We start from the raw sequence: 16,207 nt of genomic DNA on the forward strand, positions 1-16,207 counted from the left end.
GTAGGACATAGAAATTAAGATGTGGAAGATGAAACTGAGAAAAAAATGTTGATGGTTAGAAAAGTTTAGCAAAACAAATATACTGTGAGCCAATACACCATGCAGCAATGAAAAGAATCAGGCCCTTGCTGATGAGTATGTAAATGTAGAGATAATTCTCACTGATATCTCAGAAACTTGGATCCAAAAAATAAACGTCATCATAAAAAGGAGAGGGGAGGTGCCAGTGCGGTGTCCCATTAAGTTACACTCTGGCCTGAGGCGACGGCATCCCATATGGGTGCCAGTTCAAGACCCGGCTGCTCCACTTCCAATCGAGCTCTCTGCTGTGGCCTGGGAAAGCAGTAGAAGATGGCCCAAGTGCTTGGGCCCCTACAACTATGTGGGAGACCCAGAAGAAGCTCCTGGCTCCTGGCTCCTGGCTCCTGGCTCCTGGCTCCTGGCTTTGGATAAGTGCAGCTCTGGCTGTTGCGGCCAATTGGGGAGTGAACCATCAGATGGAAGACTTTCTCTCTCTCTCTCTCTCTCTCTGCCTATCCTCTCTCTGTGTAACACTGACTTTCAAATAAATAAATCTTTTTATTTTAAAAAAGGGTGGGGATCAATACGGATGAATTTATGCAAATGCTGGGAGATGAACCTGCATTTTACTAAATATTAATGATTGAATCTTCCACAATTTCCCATCCTCTTACTCAGCTCTTTTTTTTCCTAGATTTTTTCACAAATACAACTATTTTTTCCAGCATCACAGATAATTTTAGGGCTCTCTTTACTTCCTTTGTTTTATCTTTAGGTCACTGGGGCACATCTAATCTAGATGAGTCTCCAAAATATGTGAGGTGGGTGGTATTTATTTAATGCATAAGAGAAGTCTTTTAACAGCCCACTTTAACAGAAATACAAGGCAAGCTGAAATGTGACTCAGTATTTTCTAGGTGCTCCATTCAAAAGGACAAGAGCAAGCAGATAAAATTAGCTTAATGATATACAACACATTTATTTAACCCAAAATGTTACTTTACTGTGTGTTCTATGTAAAGATAAATATGTTTTGATTCATGTTAACATTACAAAACCTGAATGTTTTGAAATGGACTGCATAGTTCCACTCAAACTAGCCCCATTTTCAGTGCCCCAGGGCCCTATGGCTTCTTTTCCTCATATAAATCTTGAAGGAGACTCCTCTGTTGAAGATGATGTCAGATCAGCCACTGAAATCTCGTGGACAACAGGTCATTCTCATATTTGAAAAGAAGGAAGTAAATTTGAGAATAATTTTATTACATTTCAACAGAAAAAAAGGGGCAAAATGTTGGGTAGCATGATGCTAAAATTCCACCAATACCCTCCAACCTTGTGTTTTACAGATGCATAAAATCCATAAAGGGTTAAACAGTTGTTTGACAAATAAAAGAACACAAAGCAAAATACCATCAGAAGAATTTTGTGGGTGGCTTTGTTTTCTGGAGACATGTTGGAAGAGAGGCAGGAGGTGTGAATGTGCTGGGCCCTCCTGCAGTGTCTGTAGAGGATCCACACCATGTAGAGGCTGGACCAGATCATCAGTGCCAGGAACACTACATCATGAATCACCAAAATACTTATAATGATCTTGCTTCATTGGCTACAGCCTTCCGGGATTGACAATATGTATTAACATATCCCTGACCAATCACAGTGAAATTCAATCCAGCTTTTATAGTTCTAATGATGAGGTGTAGATAAGCATGTTGATGACCCAAAAAAAAAAAAGAGTTAAGATAGGAAAATCCACTTGGAGAGTTTAGGTTTCAGCCATGCCCATTTAGAATGACTGGGATTGACAGTGATGTCCTGAAATACACTTAGGAGAAAGGTAATACATATGGAAAGACCTCGAATCACTCTGGATATGTACAGAAATGTTTGACAACCAATATTACAATAGTTGAAAACTAGAATGACTAACAGCTCTCTTTGAGAGAAGTGGTAAAATGTTCAAATCTTCTCTATTTCAGACCCAACTGTGATACTTCCAGGGACTGGACTTTGGGCATCCTTTGAAATTCAGACTAGTTATACATGATATGAAGCAGTGGACATCAAATGTCATATGCTACATTCCCATCTATTACCACGAGGACATGTTGGCCCCTATGAATGAAAAATATGCAGGTGATATTTTCTTCAGAGTATAGAGTGCTTGTAATCTCTAAACCAATGTGTAAGTCTTCACCTCTCTGAAGAATATTCTACTTCTAATGCATGAAGTGGAGTATGTGCACTTGAACTGCTTTATTAGAATTTACAGTGCAGACAATTCTTTCAAACAAGGAACATTTTTAACACTTCAGAGCAGTTTAAAACAGGTATGATACCAATCAAAAATAGAATTAATTAAAATTTTAAAGATTTTTTATTTATTTATTTGACAGGTAGAGTTACTGACAGTGAGAGGGAGCAACAGAGAGAAAGGTCTTCCTTCTGTTGGTTCACCCCCCAAATGGCTGCTACGGCCGGAGCTATGCCGATCCGAAACCAGGAGCCAGGTGCTTCCTCCTGGTCTCCCATGCGGGTGCAGGGGCCCAAGCACTTGGGCCATCCTCCACTGCCTTCCTGGGCCACAGCGGAGAGCTGGACTGGAAGAGGAGCAACCGGGACTAGAATCCAGCACCCATATGGGATTCCGGCTCCACAGGTGGAGGATTAGCCAAGTGACCCATGGCGCCAGCCCCAATTAATTAAATTTTTTAAGGCTATGTATTATTTTATTTTATTTAATGAACATAAATTTCCAAAGTACAGCTTATGGATTACAATAGCTTCCCCCCCCACACCATAACTTCCCTCCCACCCACAACACTCCCCTCTCCCACTCCCTCTCCCCTTCCATTCACATCAAGATTAATTTTCAATTATCTTTATATACAGATCAATTTAGCATATATTAAGAAAAGATTTCAACAGTTTGCAAAGTGTAAAATATTATTTGAGTACTAGTTATACCACTAATTAAACACCTAAGAGTAATTGTGTATTAATTACAGAGTTCAACCAATAGTTTTAAGTAGAGCATAAAAAATACTAAAAGGGTAAAGTATTAAGTTCTTTTTTTTTCTTTTTTTGTTTGTTATATAGTTTTTTATTTAATAAATGTGAATTTACAAAGTGCAACTTTTGTATTGTTGTGGCTCCCCCCCCAACCTCCCTCCCTCCCGTGGCCTCCCCTCTCCCACTCCCTCTCCCACCCTGCCCTTCATCGAGTTTCATTTTCAATTACCTTCATATACAGAAGATCAACTTAGTATATACTAAGCAAGGATTTCAACAGGCTGTACTCACTCAACTGCACAAGGTATAGGGTATTGTTCGACTAGTAGTGTTGTTTTTAAGTCTCATAGTAAAACACATTAAGGACAGAGATCCTACGTGGGGAGCATGTACCCAGTGACTCCCGTTGTTGATTTACAATTGGCACTCTTATTTATGACGTCAACAATCACCGAGACTCTTGCTATGAGCTGTCTAGGCTATGGAAGCCCCTTGAGTTCACCGACTCTGAACTTGTTTAGTCAAGGCCATATAAACAGTGGAGGTTCCTTCCTCCCTTCAGAGAAAGGCGCCTTTCTCCTTGATGGCCTGTTCCTTCTGCTGGGGTCTTGTTCATCAGGATCTTTCATTTAGATTGTTTTTTGCCACCATGTCATGGCTCTCCATGCCTGTGAGACTCTCATGGACCTTTTAGCCAGATCTGAATGTCCCAAGGGTTGATTCTGAGGCAGGAGTGCTGCCATTCTATGAGTCTGCTGTATGTCCTGTTTCCCCCGCAGGATCATTCTCTCCCTTTTAATTCTATCCTTCATTATTTGCTTACACTGGTCTTATTTGTGAAATCTCATCGACACATACCCTATCTTTTTGATTGATTGTGTATTTATACTTATCACTTTACCAAGTGCACTGGCATTGGTATCTGCCTCCTTAGTAAGATTGAGTTGAAATCCCCTGGCACATTTCTAGTTCCACCATTGGAGGTAAGTCCGAGTGAGCATGTGCCAACCTATATATCTCCTCCCTCTCTTATTCCCACTCATATGTTTAACAGAGATCACTTTTCTGTTAATTTTAAATGCAATTAATTAAATTTTAAAATGTGAAAAGGAATAACTGGTTTTCCAAGTGAGGATTTTGCCTCTCCTTATCTAACAGCAGCGTGTGGAGACATTTTTGTTCTCAGACACTGAAGAGCTCCTGAAACACAGTGGGTAGAGGCTGGGAATGCAGCTCAACATCCCACAATGCACGGGACAGCCCTCAAACATTCTGGCCCCAAGAGGCAGACAAACACAGGATTGATGAACGCAGTCTAACAAAGTATCCCTGTGCCTTTCTCCCTACACCACATCTAAAACTTTGGCTCAACATTTTTTGTGCATTGTTATGCAGACAGAAACCATTGGTTCACAAACAGAACAGGAAGAGTATGACTGAGGCTGACTTAGTGCTTCATCTCCGTTTATTGGACTAAGGAGTTTTGCTTCTGTCATTCCCTCAGAGACCATGTCTTTGTCATGTAAGGCATCACCTTCCTTCCTAAACAGATTGTTAGTGAATTACATATGTGTCTCCTCCAATCTGAACACATTCATAGAGTATCTGAACTTATATATATTCCATTCTCAGATTCACAACAACTCTGTCTTCTGGCATCAACTCTACTACAGTGCTGGCTTCTAATCATCTAACAAAAGAAGAAATCCTACATGTAACAAACACCATCAATACAGAGTACTCGTCTTCTGTTCTCGAATTTGTGCCTTCAAATGTCTTTGTAATTTAGGACCATGCTAGTTGGAATTACTTGAAAGTGTGTCACCTAATATGGTCAACAATGTTACTACTCTTAATTTTTTTTGACAGGCAGAGTGGACAGTGAGAGAGAGAGAGAAAGAGAGAGAAAGGTCTTCCTTTTGCTATTGGTTCACCCTCCAATGGCCACCGTGACCAGCGCACTGCAGCCGGCGCACCACGCTGATCCGAAGCCAGGAGCCAGGTACTTATCCTGGTCTCCCATGGGGTGCAGGGCCCAAGCACTTGGGCCATCCTCCACTGCACTCCCTAGCCACAGCAGAGAGCTGGCCTGGAAGAGGGGCAACCGGGACAGAATCCGGCACCCTGACCAGGACTAGAACCCAGTGTGCCAGTGCCGCAAGGCAGAGGATTAGCCTAGTGAGCCGTGGTGCCAGCCTACTACTCTTAATTTTTAAAAAAGCATCCTAGAAGGGCCAGCACAATTGGGTAGCAGGTAAAAGCCACTGTCTGCAGTGCCACATCCCATATGGGTACCATTTCGAGACCCAGCTGCTGCACTTCCAATCTAGCTCTCTGCTGTAGTCTGGGATAGCAGGCCCAAGTCCTTGGGCCCCTGCACATTCATGGGAAGACCTGGAGGAAGCTCCTGGCTCCTGGCTTTGTATTTGCACAGCTCCAGCCATTGTGGCCAACTGGATAGTGAAGTAGCAGATGGAAGACCTCTGGCTCTACCTTTTCTCTCACTCTGTGCAACTCTGACTTTAAAATAAATATATATATGTATATTTTTTAAATCCTAGGTTGTGCATTAAGAGAAATGGAAAGACTCTGGGATTCTCAAAAGCTATATCGGAGTGCCCAGGTTAGAATCCTGACTCTGCTTCTGAATCAACATTCCTGGTAATGCATATTCTAGGAGGCAGCAGATTATGGCTTGAGGGAATTGGCCCAGGGCAGTCATATGGAAGAGATATATGAAGTCCTGATCCCTGAACATGGCCAGCTCTTACTGTTTCAGGTTCATAGGGAAGGAACCACTGGGTTAGTCTGTACTTGCTTGCTCACTCACTCTTTCTCTCTCCTTCTCTCCCTCCCAATCTCTGTCTCCTTTCATAAAACAAATATATGAATTTAGTTTTTTAGTGCAACCTGTCTTTAATATACAGGATGACAGTTTCTGGTTCACCTTCAGGCTCTCTGACCATCATTCCTTGTCTGCTATCACAAGCATGGCCTGTCACAAGAACTCCTTCTTCAGTCAAATTCTCTGCTCACTCCACTTACCTGCTGTTCACAATTTAAAGTCTCTCAGAATTCTATCATCGAGCTGAACTCCCAAAATTCCCTTCAGTACTTATGTACTTCAGATCTCTTTCTGCCAAGCATGAGAGGTCCTGGCTAAATATCTGCCTCTCAACTGAACCCACCCAGCATCAGCTCTGCACAGTTTATCATGCACCCATCAGGCCCTTACTAGGACTCAAAAAGGAAAAATGAAACAAAATAGGATGTGGCAGGCACTCTCTGTAAACTTCACAGCTCAATGTGTGGTTGCTGTTGATCATCAATAAAACAAAATCACCAAGAGAAATTCTGACACACGAGTACTTGCAAAACATGACAGAGACACACCTCACACATGCCAAAAGAAGGCACCAGGTTGTCCAGGTAGAGTCATCATGGAGGGAATTTAAAATAGCCATGTTAAGTTACATTAGTTACACTAATAAAAAACATGAGAAATAGAATCTTTAATGAAGAGGGAGTCAGATGGACAGCAGAGCCTATGAAAAGGTGGGAGGAGCTTCAAAGCCTAGAAAGGGCACCCAGGAGGACAGAGCAGGTCACCAAACACAGCTCAGTGGGGCGCTCACTGGGAGGGCAGCGGGGAGATGCTGGGAACATCCACAGTCCCTGGGTGGTTGATCAAGGTTGGTCTGTACAGGGGAACCTGCAGAAGTGTCAGAGTAGCACCAACACTGAGGGAACTGCAGCCCTGGGCACATGCATAGCCTTGGGGGCCCTGGGGGAAGACGAGTGGAAAGCTGTAGCCCATGGGGAGCTACACTGAGTCTGATGACTTAATATTAAATGAAAGAAGTGCAAAATCCCACTGCTACCATTCCAAACTCTAGTAGGATCTCTTTTGGCTGAGTCTGCTGAAGGGCTTTACAAGGAAGGGAAGGAAGAAGTTTCTGGAAAAATGTAGCTCTCAGTCATAGGAACAAGGAAGTGTCCAACTGAGGGACTGAAACCAAGGTCAGTCTGCTCACCCGTCAGCTCACACTTTTTTTATGCTGTCTTACTTGGCATTGCTGGCAAGAGCAAAATAATATCACAAACATTATACACAGTCATCTCTCAGAGCACTGAAACTCTGCCCAACACTCCACAGCAGAGGATAATACAAAATCACACGATTGCATTCCTGTGCTATCCATTCTTTTTACAATTTCTGATATCTTGTAAACTAAATTCTGTTATATAGGCTTTTTAATATAACAGATATCATGTTAGATATTAGGAGAAATGCACTACGAACAAAGTAAAATGTTTATGGTATTTCACTAGTTAACACAAAGAAAGAATGGCAGATCTACACATAGACCTGAGCTGGGAAACAGGGGTGAGAGATGGAGAGGTGTTAGTGACACTGTAGAGTTATCAGATGAATAAATTCTAGATAGCTAAAGTAACATGGGTTGAATATAGTTGATAATATATGTATTACAATAAGAATGTATTGTATAATTAAATTTTGATAACATCATAGGTCTTACAAACTGTCACCATGCACACAAAGGTTTCTGTGTATTATGTTAATTATCTTAGAGGTAGTATTCATATCAAATCATCCCAATATACTAGCTAAAAATACAAGCTTATATTTGTCAATTATACCTCCATAAAGCTGAAATAGTTAATGAATAATGGACTAAAACCAATATTTATTTTAAATTTTAAATATTTATTTTAAGTATTTATCAATATTTAATGTAAAAACACAAGAAATGATTTTTTGACAGGCAGAGTTAGTGAGAAAGAGACAGAGAAAGGTCTTCCTTCTGTTGGTTCACGCCCCAAATGGCCGCTATGGCCAGTACTGCACCGATCCGAAGCCAGGAGCCAGATGCTTTCTTCTGATCTCCCGTGCAGGTGCAGGACCCAAGCACTTGGGCCATCCTCCACTGCCCTCCTGGGCCACAGCAGAGAGCTGGACTGGAAGAGGAGCAACTGGGACAGAACGGAGCCCCAACCAGGACTAGAACCCAGAGTACCGGCACCACAGGTGGAGAATTAGCCTAGTGAGCCACAGCGCTGGCCAAGAAATGATTTTTTAAAAACAGGAAAATCCACCATTGAGTAGAATATTTAACCAAAGTCCTTCAGTAACCATGGAACCAGCAGACAAAAGGACAGACTACAAAAACTGGAGCACGTGAATTCACTTGCTGCACCTAATGCCTTGACCAACACACAAGTCACTATCAAATGCCCGACTCCACTCTTCTGCTATCACATGCACCATGTAATCAATGCAGCCACACAGCAAACACTGATGTGAATGAGAGCAAAGCTGAAGAGTTGAACTTGACAAGTTATCTTACACAATTATGGGGAATTACAAAAAGAACATTTTAATTTTTAGCACTGATTTCTATGTTCAGAAGAAAAGTATTCCATAGTAAGAACAAAGTGGGAAAATCTATTGTGAAATGCACTGTGGAAAAATAAACTCAAAATACCATTTTTCTAGAGACTAACAAAATTAACCACCCTCTAGAGAGATGGCTGCACTTCCTAAAGAGAAGACACTAATAACATCAGACTTTAAATGTTAAAAACACAACTAAGAAGAACAGTGTGCAAGATGGTGGAATAGGAAGGGAGCACACTGATAGTCCGGGGAGAGACAGTTTAATAAAAGTGGAGATACTGCAGGTTCAAGGAAGAGTAGGGGAAGAAACAGGAGAGGAAACTCTTCCGGAACTAGTGATTCACAGTGGACCTGCATGGAGAGCGTGGCAGCCCACAGTTCGAGACACCAGCGGCAGACTCAACACACCAGCACTGGAACGCAAGGTGAGCCGAACCTCAATAAACCGAGACACCGACAGGCAAGCGGAAAGAGGAGACTAGAGGGAACGAGGTCTGAAACCCCGTGGGGAAAAGTTCACCAGGCTAACTAGAAGAGAGAGATAGAAAAAAAAAAGTGACCAATACAGACACGAGTTTCTCTCTCTCCGCTCACCTCTCAAAGGCGAGCAAGACAAAGAGCAGGTGCCATCTTGGACATACGTCATAAGCAAAGTGACCTCAGGTCTGCACCAGCCCTGAACCTAGCAGAAAAAACTGACTCTGGGGGACGGGGGGTGAAATAACAGGAGATTAGGACCTAGTGAATGTGTGATGCTACTGAACTGAAACTGTGAAAAAAAGAGACGGTGGGGGAGAGAACTCACAGAATTCATGTGAGTACTCTCCAGAGACGCTACAATTTGGTAACCTTGGCAATCCAGTGGGAGACTGCAGGAGAACTTGAGCCCACATTGAGGGCAGAACAGATTCCCTGTGTGCTCCTTGGGAAAGAACTTCCGATCTCTGGCTCCTGTGGGTATATCATTCGAATGCTAGCTACCTCCAATTCCATTCAGCTGTGCGGAATTACTTCCCTTTTGAATCAAAAAAAGAAAGAGAGAGATTAACCACGCCTAACCTGGGAGTGTCACCTTTGGAACACCCTTAACCCTGAGGAACCAAACAGAGCTCTCAGGCCACACCCATCTCAAGCCTCTAAGACTCCATCAAAAGCAGAGAGTCCACTTAATCCAGAGTCATAGTATAACAAGAAAGAACACCACAGTGAAGAAACCAAAGAATATCTCCAATATGCCAAACAACAAATGCAAAAACCGAGGTAACAAGAACAAGGAAGACACTATGATGCCCCCAAATGAAAAAGACACCCCAATTCAAGATTATGAAGATGATGACATAGAAGAAATGCAAGAAGCAGATCTCAAAAAATTGATAAGAACATTAAGAAGTTCTCAAAAACAAATTCTTGAACTACAGAAGTCCTTAATGGACAAGATAGAAAATCTTTCTCGTGAAAATGAAATATTAAGAAGGAATCAAAATGAAATGAAACAACTAGTAGAACATGAAACTGTGATAGTGATGAGAAATCATAATGAAATGAAGAATTCAATAGATCAAATGACAAACACATTAGAGAGCCTTACAAACAGAATGGGTGAAGCAGAAGAGAGAATATCAGACTTAGAAGACAAAGAACAGGAAAACATACAGTCAAACCAAAGAAAAGAAGAGGAAATTAGAAATCTAAAAAATATTGTGGGGAATATACAGGATACTATTTAAAAACCCAACATTCAGGTTCTAGGAGTTCCTGAAGGCATGGAGAGGGAGAAAGGATTAGAATGCCTTTTTAGTGAGAAAATAGCAGAAAATTTCCCAGGTTTGGAGAAGGACAGAGACATCCTAGTACAGGAAGCTCAAAGAACCCCTAGTAAACATGACCAAAAGATATCCTCACCATGACACGTTGTAATTAAACTCATCACAGTGAAACATAAAGAAAAGATCCTAAAATGTGCAAGAGAGAAACGTCAGATTACTCTCTGAGGATATCCAATTAGACTCACAGCAGACTTCTCATCAGAAACCCTACAAGCTAGAAGCGAATGGTGAGACATAGCCCAGGTACTAAGAGAGAAACTGCCAGCCAATAATATTATATCTTGCAAAGCTCTCATTTGTGAATGAAGGGGAAATAAAGAACTTTCATAGCAAACAGAAATTGAAAGAATTTGTCGCCACTCGTCCAGCCCTGCAAAAGATACTTAAAGATGTGTTGCACACAGAAACACAGAAACACGGTCATCAATAGTAAAGAAGGTAAAAGAAGGAAACCTCACAGCAAAAGATCACAAGGAATTCAAAGCATATATTAGAAAATATCTTTGGCAAATGGCAGGGCAAAGTTACCACTTATTTAATAGTCACATTGAACATTAATGGCCTGAACTGTCCAGTTAAAAGACACAGATTGGCTGATTGGGTTAAGGAACAAAACCCATCTATTTGCTGCTTACAAGAAACACATCTTTACAACAAAGATGCATACAGACTGAAAGTGAAAGGCTGGAAAAAGATATACCATGCCAACAGAAATGAAAAAAGAGCGGGCGTAGCCATCTTAATATCGGACAACATAAACTTTAACATAAAAACTGTTAAGAGAGACAAAGATTGCTAGCTTCGGCAGCACATATACTAAAATTGAAATGATACAGAGAAGATTAGCATGGCCCCTACGCAAGGATGACACACAAATTCATGAAGCGTTCCATATTTAAAAAAAAAGACAGAGACAAAGAGGGGCACTATATAATGATTAAGGGATCAATTCAACAGGAAGATATAACGATTATCAATGTATATGCACCTAATAACAGGGCACCGGTTTATTTAAAACATTTGTTAAGGGACTTAAAGGGAGACTTAGACCCCAGTACAATAGTACTGGGGGACTTTAATACTCCACTCTCAGAAATAGACAGATCAACAGGACAGAAGATCAACAAGGAGACAGTAAACTTAAATGACACTACAGCCCAAATGGATCTAACAGATATCTACAGAACTTTTCATCCTACACATAAAGCATTTACATTCTTCTCAGCAGTACATGGAACCTTCTCTAGGATTGATCACATACTAGGCCATAAAGCAAGTCTCAGCAAATTCAAAAGAATTACAATTATACCATGCAGCTTCTCAGACCATAAGGGAATGAAATTGTAAATTAGCAACTCAGGAATCCCTAGAGCATACGCAAACACATGGAGATTGAAAAACATGCTCCTGAATGAACAATGGGTCATAGAAGAAATTAAAAGAGAAATCAAAAACTTTCTGGAAGTAAATGAGGATAACAGCACAACATACCAAAACTTATGGGATGCAGCAAAAGCAGTGTTAAGAGGAAAGTTTATATCAATAGGTGCCTACATCAAGAAATTGGAAAGGCACCAAATAGATGAGCTTTCAATGGATCTCAAGGATCTAGAAAATCTGCAGCAAACCAGACCCAAATCTAGTAGGAGAAGAGAAATAATTAAAATCAGAGAAGAAATTAACAGGATTGAATCCAAAAAACATTACAAAAAATCAGCCAAACGAGGAGCTGGTTTTTTGAAAAAATAAACAAAATTGACACCCCATTGGCCCAACTAACTAAAAAAAGAAAAGACCCAAATCAATAAAATCAGAGACAAAAAAGGAAACGTAACAACAGACACCACAGAAATAAAAAGAATCATCAGAAATTACTACAAGGACTTGTATGCCAGCAAACAGGGAAAACTATCAGAAATGGATAGATTCCTGGACACATGCAACCTACCTAAATTGAACCAGGAAGACAAAGAAAACCTAAACAGACCCATAACTGAGACAGAAAGTGAAACAGTAATAAAGGCCCTCCCAACAAAGAAAAGCCCAGGACCAGATGGATTCACTGCTGAATTCTACCAGACATTTAAAGAGAAACTAAATCCAATTCTTCTCATACTATTCAGAACAATCGAAGAAGAGGGAATCCTCCCAAATTCTTTCTATGAAGCCAGCATCACCTTAATTCCTAAGCCGGAAAAAGATGCAGCATTGAAAGAGAATTACAGACCAATATCCCTGATGAACATAGATGCAAAAATCCTCAATAAAATTCTCACCAATAGAATGCAACAACACATCAGAAAGATCATCCACCCAGACCAAGTGGGATTTACCCCTGGCATGCAGGGATGGTTCAATGTTCACAAAACAATCAACGTGATGCACCACATTAACAGACTGCAGAAGAAAAACCATATGATTATCTCAATAGATGCAGAGAAAGCATTCGATAAAATACAACATCCTTTCATGATGAAAACTCTAAGCAAACTGGGTATGGAAGGAACATTCCTCAATACAATCAAAGCAATTTATGAAAAACCCACGGCCAACGTCCTATTGAATGGGGAAAAGTTGGAAGCATTTCCACTGAGATCTGGTACCAGACAAGGATGCCCACTCTCACCACTGCTATTCAATATAGTTCTCACAATTTTAGCCAGAGCTACTAGGCAAGAAAAAGAAATTAAAGGGATACAAATTGGGAAGGAAGAACTCAAACTATCCCTCTTTGCAGATGATATGATTCTTTATTTAGGGGACCCAAAGAACTCTACTAAGAGACTATTGGAACTCATATCCTATCAAGGTGGCATGTACCAATGCCATCTCACTAGTCCAAGTGATCAATTTCAGTTCACAATTGATCATAATGAAAGGACTAAGAGTCAAAGGGAGCACATAAACAAGTCTAGTATCTGCTAACACTAACCGATAGAATAAATAAAGGGGAGAGTGGTCCAACATGGGAAGTGAGATACTCAGCAGACTCATAGAATGGCAGATGTCCTAAATAGCACTCTAGCCTCAGAATCAGCCCTAAAGGCACTCAGATCTGGCTGAAAAGCCCATGAGAGTATTTCAGGCATGGAAAGCCAAGACACTCTGGCAAAAAGATCTCTGTGAGTGAGATCCCAGTGGAAAGAACAGGTCTTCAAAGAAGGAGGTACCTTTCTCTGAAGGGAGGAGAGAACCTCCACTTTGACTATGACCTTGTCTAAACAAGATAAGAGTCGGAGAACTCAGAGGGCTTCCATAGCCTTGGAAACTCATGACTGGTGCATAGGGAGATTACTGATGCCATAAACAGGAGTGTCAATTGGTAAAGTCAACAACAGGAGTCACAGTGCACTTACTCCTCATGTAGGATCTCTGTCCTTAATGTGCTGTACATTGAGGCTTAATGCTATAACGAGTACTCAAACAGTATACTTCACTTTGTGTTTCTATGGGGGTGCAAACGGTTGAAATCTTTACTTAATGTATACTAAACTGATCTTCTGTAAAAAAAAAAAAAAAAAAGAAAAAAAAAGAAATTATCAACTCCCAACTTGACTCTCACTGGGATTAAACATGACAATAGGTCTGATCTGATTTCATCATCATTTTAAAAAAAAATCATCTATTATTTTTCACTTTATGTTTCTGTGTGGGAGCAAACTGTTGAAATCCTTACTTAATGTTTACTAAGCTGATCTGCTGTATACTAAGATAATCGAAAATGAATCTTGATGTGAATGATAGGGGAGAGGGAGTGGGAAAGGGGAGGGTTGTGGGTGGGAGGGACGGTATGGGGGGGAAGCCATTGTAATCCATAAGTCGTACTTTGGAAATTTATATTCATTAAATAAAAGATAAAAAAAAAGAAAAAAAGAAAAAAAGAGAGACTATTGGAACTCATAGAGGAGTTTGGCAAAGTAGCAGGATATAAAATCAATGCACAAAAATCAACAGCCTTTGTATACACAGGCAATGCCACAGCTGAGGAAGAATTTCTAAGATCAATCCCATTCAGAATAGCTACAAAAACAATCAGATACCTTGGAATAAACTTAACCAAGGATGTTAAGGATCTCTACGATGAAAATTACAAAACCTTAAAGAAAGCAATAGAAGAGGATACCAAAAAATGGAAAAATCTTCCTTGCTCATGGATTGGAAGAATCAATGTCATCAAAATGTCCACTCTCCCAAAAGCAATTTACAGATTCAATACAATACCAATCAAAATACCAAAGACATTCTTCTCAGATGTGGAAAAAACGATGCTGAAATTCATATGGAGAAACAGGAGACCTGGATACCTAAAGCAATTTTGTACAACAAAAATAAAGCCGGGGCCAGCACTGCGGCTCACTAGGCTAATCCTCCACCTAGCGGCGCCAGCACACCAGGTTCTAATCCCGGTCGGGCACTGGATTCTGTCCTGGTTGCCCTTCTTGAGGCCAGCTCTCTGCTGTGGCCCGGGAGTACAGTGGAGGATGGCCCAAGTGCTTGGGCCCTGCACCCCATGGGAGACCAGGAGAAGCACCTGGCACCTGCCTTTGGATCAGTGCAGTGCGCCGGCTGCAGCATGCCGGCAAAGGCGGCATTTGGGGGGTGAACCAACGGCAAAGGAAGACCTTTCTCTCTGTCTCTCTCACTATCCACTCTGTCAAAAAAAAAAAGCTGGAGGCATCACAATACCAGGTATCAGGACATACTCAGGGCAGTTGTTATCAAAACAGCATGGTACTAATACAGAAACAGATGAATAACTGTGTGATAATTACAGAATTAAACCAGTCATATTAAGTAGAACAGACAAAAAAAAAATACTATGAGGGATAATGTACTAAGTTGTCCATTAGCAGTCAGGGCTATGCTGATCAAGTCACCATTTCTCATAGTGTCCATTTCACTTCAGGAGGTTTCCTTTTTGGTGTTCAGTCAGTTGTCACCGATCAGGGAGTACATATGGTATCTGTCCCTTTGGGACTGGCTTACTTCACTCAGCATGATGTGTTCCAGATTCCTCCATTTTGTTGCAAATGACTGGATTTCGTTGTTTCTTACTGCGGTATAGTATTCTAAAGAATACATATCCCATAATTTCTTTATCCAGTCTACCATTGATGGGCATTTAGGTTGGTTCCAGGTCTTGGCTATTGTGAATTGTGCTGCAATAAACATTAGGGTGCAGACCTCTTTTTTGTTTGCCAATTTAAACTCCTTTGGGTAAATTCCAAGGAGTGGGATGGCTGGGTCGAACGGTAGGGTTATATTCAGGTTTCTGAGGAATCTCCAGACTGATTTCCATAGTGGCTTGACCAGTTTGCATTCCCACCAACAGTGGGTTAGTGTCCCTTTTTCCCCACATCCTCGCCAGCATCTGTTGTTGGTAGATTTCTGTATGTGAGCCATTCTAACCGGGGTGAGGTGAAACCTCATTGTGGTTTTGATTTGCATTTCCCTGATTGCTAGTGACCTTGAACATTTTTTCATGTGCCTGTTGGCCATTTGGATTTCCTCTTTTGAAAAATGTCTATTGAAGTCCTTGGCCCATCTCTTAAGTGGGTTGTTGGTTTTGTTTTTGTGGAGTTTCTTGATCTCTTTGTAGATTCTGGTTATTAACCCTTTATCTGTTGCATAGTTTGCAAATATTTTTTCCCATTCTGTTGGTTGTCTCTTCACTCTCCTGACTGTTTCTTTTGCAGTACAGAAACTTCTCAATTTGATGCAATCCCAATAGTTGATTTTGGCTTTGACTGTCTGTGCCTCCCGGGTCTTTTCCAGAAATTCTTTGCCTGTGCCAATATCTTGAAGGGTTTCTCCAATGTTCTCTAATAACTTAATGGTGTCAGGACGTAGATTTAGGTCTTTAATCCATGTTGAGTGGATTTTTGTGTAAGGTGTAAGGTAGGGGTCTTGCTTCATGCTTCTGCACGTG

At 41.0% G+C, this 16,207-nt stretch overlaps 1 non-coding gene and 1 pseudogene across 1 annotated transcript; one reads left to right on the top strand and one right to left on the bottom strand.

Annotated features, from left to right (window-relative positions):
• ORYCUNV1R-PS1504 (vomeronasal 1 receptor oryCunV1R-ps1504 pseudogene) lies at positions 1,291-2,078 on the bottom strand (annotated as a pseudogene).
• LOC127488376 (U6 spliceosomal RNA) lies at positions 11,071-11,177 on the top strand. Its single transcript, XR_007916070.1, has one exon. It is a non-coding gene; the product is annotated as a U6 spliceosomal RNA (small nuclear RNA).
• The last annotated feature ends 5,030 nt before the right edge of the window (positions 11,178-16,207 follow it).

This window comes from Oryctolagus cuniculus, chromosome 18, assembly GCF_051225735.1.
Source record: "Oryctolagus cuniculus isolate XC-2025 breed Fujian yellow rabbit chromosome 18, ASM5122573v1, whole genome shotgun sequence".
Lineage (NCBI taxonomy): Eukaryota > Metazoa > Chordata > Mammalia > Lagomorpha > Leporidae > Oryctolagus > Oryctolagus cuniculus.